Below are 8829 nucleotides of genomic sequence, written 5' to 3'. Positions count from 1 at the left end.
GCTAGGCCCATAACAAGGATAGCCCCACCTGCTAGAGCATCCTCAGATATACCCTGTTCCAGCCAGTCAGAGGGATACACTCTTGGGGTAGAGAGGGACTGGTTGCATATCTTCCCTTTCTGAGGATGAAGGTTCTGTGTGAGGCAGTAGAGTGAGAATGGCAAGTGGGAAATTGTATATCAGGGTACCATCTGCTGAGGTTTCAGAGATGGGTCCAAGTGGCCAAGATGGATCCAAACTTTTCAGGGGTGACAGTGGGGTCAGAAGTAAGCAGGGCCCACACTGGCCTCCTAGGTGATATCTAAGAGCTTCACTTTCATCTGGACCTGGAGCTTGCACCATGTTTATTGTGGGTCCTACTTGCTCATTTACACCCGACAGGCCCCCATGCTGGGGCCACCTCATGCTAAGGGTTATGCTAGGACCATGTCAGGAATGCAGGCCTGCCACTGGGCCCACCTCACTGGTAAGCTCCTCAGGAGTGCTCATTCAACTCTTTCCAGGCAATCAGAAATGTACACCCAGGGAGGTAGAGTATAACTAGGTATGTTTGCTCACCCCAAGGGAGAGAAGGAGGCTCAAAGGGGAATATGGCTATGTAGGATCGCCCAGAAGGGTGACTGGATGCAGGTAGCTCTGTGCATCTGAAGCTTGTTGGGGCCAAGAAAAAGGGACTGTAGAAGAGTCCAGGGACCGAGACTGAGGATGGCATATGATAAGAGTCCAGAGGTGGTTTGTCCTGCTGTTCACCTCAGCTCTCGTGCCAGGTGTGGGGGCTGGGGCCAGTCACATTCTCCTGATCCCAGGGTTAACTACCCAGCTGAGGAATTGTGAAAGCCTACCAAGTACCTGCCCAGGCCTCGGGAGGCTGAAACATAGGCCTCAGAAAGATGGCTCAGTAACATAACAGGGGGGTGTTAGAGATCTCTGGAGAGACCTACCTAATGCAAGAACGAATGCAAGCTCATTGCCACACAGGCACCTTGCAGGTCCAGGTGGGCCAGAACCACACAGTCACAGAAACAGGGGCCCGCCATTTGTAATAGAATAATCCTGGTATCTCATAAAGGAACAAAGGAGCGAACTGAATGTACCTTAGCAGGCAATTTCTTTCTGTAAAATAAATAAAATAGTGATGCCAAGGTCTCAAAGTAGGCAGTGACGTGCAGGATGGTGCTTGTGAGGTGTGGGGAGACAGTAAGAAATGACATGGTCTAGGTGGCTTCTTCTCTTCCTTCACAGGAGGTTCTTGGCTGCTCATTATTAGCTGAGGCACAACTTTCCAGTCTTTTCTTAAGTGAGAATGTGAAACATTTAGAAATGGAGAAACATGGGTGAATGCAGAATTAGAGATGACTGGGTGTGCAAGAATTTCATGAATCCCAGAAAGCTTTCCTGCAAGAATGCTTATGTAACAAAAGGAAAAACAAATGGAACTCTGTGGAAAGGAGGGAACAGGAAAAAGCAGACACAGCAGCCTTAAATTAAATCTGTTTGTTGGAGGAGAAATGACTGAAGCTCTCACACCACTTATGCAGGCCTGGTAGACCAGACGGGCTTGCACTTGTGCCTTCATGGCACATCATACACCTACACAAATGACCAGTATGTTGCAGGTGTTGTGCACTGGGCAGAACTGGAAGGAATGAAGTCTATCTAGCTGGGCCAGTTGGATTTCAGCAGAAAAGAACTGGTCGGTCAGCAGCTGTGAGTGCCGGATGGACACACAAACAGCATTCTCTGAGAAGTTTTTCAGTGAAGCAGTTCTCCTTTACTGGGGGCTAACAAGGATTATATAAACCTTGGGGAGTGGGTAGGGGTCTGGGGGTTGAGTGAACAACACGGATTATATAAACCTTGGGGAGTGGGTAGGGGTCTGGGGGTTGAGTGCACAACCTTGTCTGAGGTGCTGGGAATGCTTCATTTGCATGAAGAGTAATTCCAGGTGCATGCTGGACATGGACTTATAGGGAGAGAGGAAGTTAGACCTGTAACTTTGGCCTGCTGGCTGTGTGACTACCTCCAGGGTGGGGAAGGTAGGGGGTCACACAGTCTCCATCGCCTGGGACATGCAGGCCCAGAGCAAGGAGGAAGACAGTCCTGCTCCACATGGTCTCAGGACCAGGTTTTTGGGGTTTGGACATGTCTCCACCTCACTATGGACTGGCTCCCCCAGTCAAAAGGCTCTCCGGCCCCACACCTCCCCACTTTGGTTTTATAGAGGAGAAAGTAGCATCTTACACACCAGCCTCTATGCTGGGAACGGCTTGGTACTGAACCAGAAACTGATTGGCAGTGATTCTTTTTCAATGCTACTTATCTGCCCTTTTAGAAATTTGGATGAGGCAGGGTGCCTGGAGGAATAGGGCGCCCTTAACCAGTTATGGGCCAAGGAGGGAGATACCAATGCACCAGAGGGTTTTAGTACCATGAGGTAGGGATGTTAGTCGCAGACCTTGCCCTGGAGCCCTGAGATCTCACTGGAGATCTCTGAGCATTTGTATGTTTTATTCCACCAGCCCAGGTTCATTGGCATAGAAACATCATTTATCCCCCAGCCAAATGCAAGTCCCTCTGCAATCAGTGAAGTGCAGAGCTTTCTGATTTTGTAGAGCAACCCCCTCTAGGGAGGTGTTCTGTTGCTGGAGGGACTCAGGGCTGTCTGCGGGGGAAGCCACGGCCCGGTGAAGCTTGTTGTCCTGGAAGCTGTCGGCCAGGTGTTGTGTCTGGTCCATTTGCTCTGAAACACACAAACTTTAAAGGTAACATTGTAAGTACATTTCTGCATTAGCACATGTATGGAATGTACAGTATGCACAGTTCTGCTAATGATGATTCTCTGCTATGTGCTTGAAGAAGTACAAGGTATCAAAATCCATGAGTCCACTGGACTGCATAAGCAGACTGTACTATAAATCTCTATCTGTGCCTTATTTGAAAGGATGGCATATATAAAAGATATATATATCTGTGCCGTATTTGAAAGGATGGCATATATAAAAAGTCATGAGGACAGGTAGCCAAAGGGATTTGTTGGCTATGTAGGGGCATTCATGTCTCAGCGGGGCTCTCGAGCTGTTCCCATGTAGAAATAACAGTATTTACATCACCTGTTGGGTTTTGTTTGCATGTCTGGATATCTTCCTGTCTGTAGCCGAGATTTTCAGGAGGTCCCTCCTGGTTAAATCTAATTTTTATTAGCTTTGAAGAGATCTGCTGCCCTTTACTTCCCATTGGGACAACAGAAGAAAAAAACAAACTCTCTTCCCTAAAGCAACAAGTTTCTTGACTTGATTCTGAGGTTCACACATCCTTAAGGTATGTTAGCTGAGTTAATTCCTCAGTCCTTTCTAAAAACCCAGTGAATTTTAGCAGCTGTGTTACCTGTCTCACTTAAGAACATACGAAGTCAATAAAGCATCAACTGACCCTCCTGCTTAGAGTGGCTGAGAAAGGAAACACCGTGCCAACCTGTGTGACCTGTTTGTAGAATCCTGGAGAGGCCTAGTTAAGAGGCAACATTTTGTGGGAGTGGTGGTGGGTTTTGGTAATCCTTTAAAATTGAGTGCACAAAACTCAGACACTTTAGAAACTTAAGTCCCTGGAATTAACTTCACGTCCATGAAGGAAAAATATTAGTCTAGAGACTGCTAGCTACTAGGACATGTCATAGGCAGTGTTAGTTATTAGACATTTTTCATACGAGAGATGGTAAGATGCCAATATACAATATTTTTGGAATAGTCAGTAATGTCTTGTCTGTGTAAAATAAACTATCTCAAATACACAGCCTTTTCACCTCTTTTCTTTTTTTACATCAATTGAAGATTAAATAATAAAAACCAAATTAAAAGGGGCAAAACATATCTCCCTGAAGTGGAAACTTCTAGTTTCTTTAGACAGTTAGTTATGTCCAATGATGTTTTGCTGGGGCACACAGGTGAAATGATGTCTTGCTAAAAGCACAGGGTCCTGTGTCTGCTCCACCACCAAGCTCAGCCACCTGGGGAGGCAGGATGCACATGGGAGTTTTGACTGTGCTTACCCCACATTGTCTGGGGGTGACAGAGTGCAGTCTGAGGCACAGGACAGACAGAGATGGCACGGGGGCCCCTCAGGCCTGCAAGGAGGCTGGGGCCATCTGGTTCTTAGGCTCTGGGATACCCAGGCACTAGTAGATGCAGTGGAAGAGCTGTGGATGGAGTGACATCCCTCTCTCCTCTCCCCTCCCCCACTTGGGCTGGATCTAGAGAATCAAAAGAGGGGAGAGCTCAGGATGGTAGCTGGCAGCTGGCTGGATCCCTCCAGGAGAGTCTTTGGCTCATTGGCAGGCTGCTGGCTTGGCTTGGGCTTGGTGGCTGGCTGCTGTGGCTGGGAGTGCAGAGAGGCGTTCTACTGGAGATTAGACAGCAGCTCTTGAAGTAAAGGCCTTCTCCATGGCTCACCATGGCAGATTTTGATGGAAAGAGACAGACAGTCAGTGGTTTTAAGGCATTAATTGTCATGGAGGAAAGTGGATGAGTAAGACTGTACCCCATTTCTCAGGGCAAGCCTGAGGTTAAATATCTTTTGCAGGGAGGAATGTCTGGAAGAAGAGTTTATTGGCTAAGCCTCCAGGCCTTTAGGTACCTCATGAAAATGGAGATCTGTCTTGAGGCTATGGAGGGGCTCAGGGTGTTGCCCTTATGACAGAAAGCCTTGTGCCAGGAGCCTGGTTCCCTGGGAGCTGGACGAAAATGCCTCCCATCCCTTTTAGGGTCACTGGGGTTTCTAGCCTTGGCTCAGACAGGCACCAGGCTGCCATTCGTGGTCCTACAGTCACAGGGAAGAATGTTTTCCTGAAGCAGACACAGGTGAAAGGATGTTTTCATATGGCAAACACGTGATAGGACCTGGGACGAAGGAGTATAAATATGACCGCACAGATGGCGGGAGACGAGCACTGAGCATTGGTTTGGTTTTCTCCACCTGGCTATTCTCCACTAATAACAAGCATGTGTCCATTCGCCTTACATAGAGTTGTTGATCCCCACTCATGGTGACACCAGAGAGGAATCTCACCCAGAAACTGCTTGTGAGGTTCCTGCAGCAGCTTCCAGTTTCTGTGGCCTTGCCTCAGTGTGGTTGGTGCTCCTGCCAGGTGTCTGCCTGCCAACAGTACTGGACTGTAGCTGCTGGTTCAGGCCTGGTGTCTGCTTGCAGAAAGGACTGGTCTGCAGCTGCTGGGTGATATTTATTGTTTGCTATAAGACTGAACTGCTGCCAAAGAAGATGGAGCTTGCCCCAAAGAAGTATTGCTAAACACGTCCACTTCCCCCTTATCCTAATGACTTTTCTCTTCCACTACTGCTGATGGAGGAGAGCTTAGACCCTTATCAAAAGTAGGTTGCAAAAAACTTATGCCTACACCGCTCTATTCATTTTTGTACCGATTTCATATTGAAATGACACATCAGATATATTGATTGGTGAATCAAATAAAAATGTATGAGTGGTGGTGCACACATTTAATCCTAGCACTTGAGAAAAAGAAGCAGGAGGATTTCTGAGTTTGAGGCCAGCCTGATCTACAGAGTGCGTTCCAGGACAGCCTGGGCTACACAGAGAAACCCTGTCTCAAAAAACAAAACAAAACAAAACAAAACAAAGCAAAACAAAACAAAAATAAGAAGGAGAAGAAGAAGAAGGAGGAGGAGGAGGAGGAGGAGAAGAAGAAGAAGAAGAAGAAGAAGAAGAAGAAGAAGAAGAAGAAGAAGAAATGTACGAAAATGTCTTTCACCTTTTTTGTTAGGTTTCAATGTGCTTACTGGAAAATATACCATTATACATAGTTTACATTTTCCTTCTATTAAATCGCACTTTTAAAGAACAGAGACCTTTAATTAGGTTGATTGTTTCCAGAAGCAAACCTATTTATAACAGCATGCTTACAGAGAGTTTCCCAAGAGCATTATGGAGTGGAATAGAAACTTGGCACCCTTTATCAATCAGAATTCTGTGCTTTTGTTAATTCAGAAATTATGCATTGCACTTGGAAAAGGGGACGTGTACCAGCTAGTTGGTTAATTTTACATGGGCGCTAGTATGTTTATCCAAATGGCAAAATGTCAGTTTCATATTAACCAAGGTGTACTGATCAGATTAATGTGAGTGCTACTCAGTCCTTTCTTAAAGACAGACCTAAATCCTAGCTGCTGATGTATAGAATTTCTACAGGTAGATAATCTGTATGCCATTAGACCCAGTGAGATGTGGATCCAAGATGATTTTCTGAAGCTTACAAAATTTTTTTTAGATATTGAAACCCACAGCTTAGAGAAGGCAATAGATTCAAACCTTTGTTGCATAGTAGCAGCTTGGGAAACAGTTTGGGGTTAACAGCAGGAACATTCTTTAGTTTGACTGCAATCCATGAAAGAAGGGCTTTTCTCTTCTCTATCCAAAGACTGGGTGTATATACATTTAGAATAAAGAGAAGCATCATGGGTCTATACTTAAAAGGCAACCAAGGGAGCCTGTGAATAAGATATTATCAGAAATCCACTGATGGTGGATAAAGTCTCTGAACTTTATATAGTATGTTGTAGCAAATAATTCTGGATTTCTATCATTGTCAGGTAAAGTATTGAGACTTGTTGCTTTCTTAGTCTACAGGGATGTATAATAAGAATTTTAAGCCATTGATTTTTAACCTTTCTAATGATATAAACTTTTTAAATTTAAAGATGTTTAAAATCTCCTAAATGTGATATTGTAACATTAAGTACCCTTGTAAGAGTAAAGACAGAGAGCATAACCATAATTTTTTGCAGGGAAGAAAATCAAAATACAATTGATTTCTGGATCCACGTGACCCATCTGTGTCCTCTGTAATGTCTATTTCTCCAAAGACAACTCTCTTTTAGGCTCAGGTGATAACTTTCTTGGTGTTTTTGAGTGTGAATCCCCTAGTGAGGTTTGACATAAATTACTTGGCTTTCCAATGGTTAATCTGATTGTGGGCCGCAACCAGTTAGTCAATATGTGTCATAAGGAGACCATTGACAGTTGCTTGTTTCTGCTATTAGGGACAAACCAAAAAACCATTTAAACACATCCATACAAAGGAACAAGAAAACTAAGTTTTTGGCCAGCTGCATTGTTCTAAGCTATGTCATCTCGAGCTGTATCTTCATCAGCAAAACTCTGCCCATTATTCTTGTAATTCAGGTTTTGCAGTTGTGTGGCCCTTAGCTGAAAAGCTGCTAAGCAGCAAGTAGGCACACTCTGGCCAGCTCTGCCCTGGAGCTTTAACTTGATGACCAACTGCCACCCATGCCTGGCCTGGGGGATTGGCCCACCCTGTGGTTTCCAGCCACTCACTTCAGCTGTCAAATTTGGTGCCCCTGCCCCAGGCCAAGTCACTTTTTTTTTGGGGGGGAGACTCAGGGCACATCCCTGTTGGTCCCAGGACTGTGTGTGCACTTGAGCTTTCTTGAGAGGACCTTTCTCCTCCCTGTCCTTGCCTTTTGGCAGTGTTCTGGCATTGCCTGTTTGGCAGAAGGGGACTTAGCAGCCTCTGGAGGAGGAGGGGGCCACATACCACTTCACCCCCACACCCTGGAAAGTAGACCAAGAGAGGATGGGTGACACATGTAGGGTGGTGGAAGTGTGCCACCAGGGCCCTGAGCAGAGTCTTGTGAGCCAGAGAGCAGGGAGACTCTGTCTCAAGCCTGTAGCCTGTGGAGGTGGGAAGTGTGTTCCTCTGCAACAACCTGCTGGCTGAGCTGTCAGGGTGTGTGGGTAAGGGCGGGGGGGGGGGAGAATAACTTTTAAAATGGCAATCTGATTTTGGGGCTATTCAGCCCCGGTGGGGTGGACATTAGTTGGAAATGCGTGGAATTCCTGACTCCTTGGCAGAGTCATGAATTAGGGGGGTTGGCAGATTTATCCATAAGATTAATTGGCTTTTTCTCCACTTTTGACTGGGAGAGAAGTAGACAAGAGGTTAAAAGGCATTTCTTGTGAATTTTTTTTCAGGTGTCCTGGAGAGTATAGGACTGCTGGGGGCAGGGAGTTGTATAAAAGAGGCATGAGGAGCCATGTCCTGGCATGGAGGTTTGTCTAGCCTTGTATTGGAGTGGTGCAGAGAATGCTGTTGTGCCACTGGGGACTGGGGTGAGGAATCAGATGGGGATGAAGGCCCACTTGGCTTCTGGTGAGTTTTATTATAGGGGGTTTATAGAGGGCCCATATTTTTCCAATATGAGGTTTTTGTTTTTTCTTTTTGTCCCCCCCCTCCCCCAGTGATAAGATATTTCCCATGATAGAAAAGTAAAGAGAATGCAGGTCCTATGAAGAGCATTCCTGCATCCTCAAGGCTGTCACAGTATCCTGCAATGGACTAGAGGGCAGCATGAGTGCAGGTTTTAAGCTCATTCAGTCAGCATAGGTGGTATTTACTGGTTACTGTGTTAACTGGTTTTTGTTTTAAGGAGAAATAGATAGCAGTTTTCTGCCAATGTGGGGGTGGGCCGTCAGGGTTGAGGCAGAGGTTTAGGGACCTTTGTGGAATTTCCTCTACAGCTTCACCTGTGTGCTGGTTTGTATGAGATGTGTCCCATTGACTCGGACATTTGAATACTGTATCCCCTGTTGTGTAGATGTTAGAATGTCCTGGCTGTAGAAAACCAGAAGTCTCCCAATACTGTCTTGTTCTCATCGCCCCAACTTGTAGGGGTCAGCCACATCCTCGGAAAGGATGCACCTCTTTGGAAAGGCTGGGACTAAGTAGCTGTGACTGCTCTCTCAAGGGAAGGATGCAGTCAGTGGCTCAGTGGTGTGGTGGGT

Source organism: Mus musculus, chromosome X, assembly GCF_000001635.26.
Source record: "Mus musculus strain C57BL/6J chromosome X, GRCm38.p6 C57BL/6J".
Classification (NCBI taxonomy): Eukaryota; Metazoa; Chordata; class Mammalia; order Rodentia; family Muridae; genus Mus; species Mus musculus.
The sequence above is the reverse complement of the archived record's forward strand: the minus strand, read 5'-3'. Positions refer to the sequence as shown.